Here is a 1976-nt window from a genome sequence, read left to right as displayed (position 1 = left end):
TCCTTTTTTGTCTTTTTTCTTGCCTTCCTCCCTGCTCCCCCCCTCCTTTTTTTCCTTCAAGTTCAGCTTTTTATTGAACACATTTCAAAAGAGGTTTGGTCAAAAAGACCGAAGCCAGGCCAGGCGCGGTGTTTCACGCCTATAATCCCAGCACTTTGGGAGGCCGAGGTGGGTGGATCACAAGGTCAGGAGTTCCATACCAACTTGGCCAAGATGGTGAATCCCTGTCTTTACTAAAAATACAAAAAAATTAGCCTGGCGTGGTGGCAGGCACCTGTAATCCCAGCTACTCAAGAGGCCGAGGCAGAGAATTGCTTGAACCCAAGAGGCGGAGGTTGCAGTGAGCTGAGATCACGCCAGTACACTCCAGCCTGGGCGACAGAGTGAGACTCTGCCTCAAAAAAAAGAAAAAAGACCAAAGGCCATGTCATCATCAGACTCCTCAGATTCTTCTTTCTTTGCTTCTGCTTTCTTCTCCTCATCTGGAGCAGCAGCTGTGGAGGGGGTAGGAGCTCCTGCTGGTGCAGCACCTGCTGCTGGGGGAGCAGGTCCACCAGCTCTTACATTGCAAATGAGACTCCCATGTTGACGTTGGCCAGGGCCTTTGCAAACAAGCCAGACCAAAAAAGGTTCAACATTTACACCGGCTGCTTTAATGAGGCCATTAATCTTATCCTCCGTGGTGGTCACCTTGTCCTCGTGCAGAATGTGGGCTGAGTAGATGCAGGCGAGCTTGGAGATGGAGGCCATGTCATGGGCCAGTATGGGGCTGGTGCTGCCGGATGCAGTGCTAGTTGCCAGATGAAGTGAGGGCCTCACTGCAACGCGGTCCTCGGGAGGACGCAGCACCTTGGCAGCAGCTGAGGAAAGTTTGAGCTCTTGGCACTGAGGCTGGAGTGCAGTGATGCGATCTCAGCTCACTGCAACCTCCACCTCCTGGGCTCAAGTGATCCTCCCACCTCAGCCTCCTGAGTAGCCGGGACTACAGCTGCTCACCACCACACCTGGCTAATTTTTGTATTTTTTGTAGAGGTGGGATTTCACAGTTGCCCAGGCTGGCCTCAAACTCCTGGGCTCAAGTAATCCACCTACCTCAGCCTCCCAGAGTGCTGGGATTACAGGTGTGAGTCACCGCACCTGGCCTGGATCTCATTGTTTTTTATGGATGAACAGTACTCCATTGTATATGTGTACCACACACATTTTCTTTATCCATTCATCTCATCTGTTGAGCTACACTTAGGCTGCTTCCAAATTCTGGCTACTGTGAATACTGCTGTAGCAAACGAGAGTGCAGATATCTCTTCAATATACTGATTTCCTTTGTTTTTTCTTTCTCTTTTTTTTTGTTGAGACGGAGTCTTGCTCTGTCACCCAGGCTGGAGTGCGGTGGCCGGATCTCGGCTCACTGCAAGCTCCTCCTCCTCGGGTTCATGCCATTCTCCTGCCTCAGCCTCCCGAGTAGCTGGGACTACAGGCGCCCGCCACCTCGCCCGGCTAGTTTTTTGTATTTTTTAGTAGAGACGGGGTTTCACCATGTTAGCCAGGATGGTCTCGATCTCCTGACCTCGTGATCCGCCCGTCTCGGCCTCCCAAAGTGCTGGGATTACAGGCTTGAGCCACCGCGCCCGGCCCCTTTTTTTTTTCTTAACGTTTATTTTAGGTTTGAGAGTCCATATGAAGGTTTGTTACATAGGTAAAGAAATCCAGGTATTAAGCCCAGTACCCAGTGGTTATCTTTTCTGCTCCTTTCCCTCCTCCTGCCCTCCACCCTCAAGTAGACTCCAGTGTCTATCGTTTCCTTCTTTCTATTCATAAGTTCTTATCATTTAGCTCCCACTTGTAAGTGAGAGCCTGTGGTATTTGGTTTTCTTTTCTTTTCTTTTTAATGATTAATAGATGATTTATTTAAGCAAGAATATATTGGCCGGGCGCGGTGGCTCAAGCCGGTAATCCCAGCACTTTGGGAGGCCGAG

At 50.2% G+C, this 1976-nt stretch overlaps 1 pseudogene; it reads right to left on the bottom strand.

The window, feature by feature from the left end:
• Positions 1–396: 396 nt before the first annotated feature.
• Positions 397–750, bottom strand: LOC105549683 (annotated as a pseudogene).
• Positions 751–1976: the final 1226 nt, after the last annotated feature.

The sequence above is a fragment of the Mandrillus leucophaeus genome, unplaced genomic scaffold (assembly GCF_000951045.1).
Source record: "Mandrillus leucophaeus isolate KB7577 unplaced genomic scaffold, Mleu.le_1.0 Scaffold451, whole genome shotgun sequence".
Classification (NCBI taxonomy): domain Eukaryota; kingdom Metazoa; phylum Chordata; class Mammalia; order Primates; family Cercopithecidae; genus Mandrillus; species Mandrillus leucophaeus.
The sequence above is the reverse complement of the archived record's forward strand: the minus strand, read 5'-3'. Positions and strand labels throughout refer to the sequence as shown.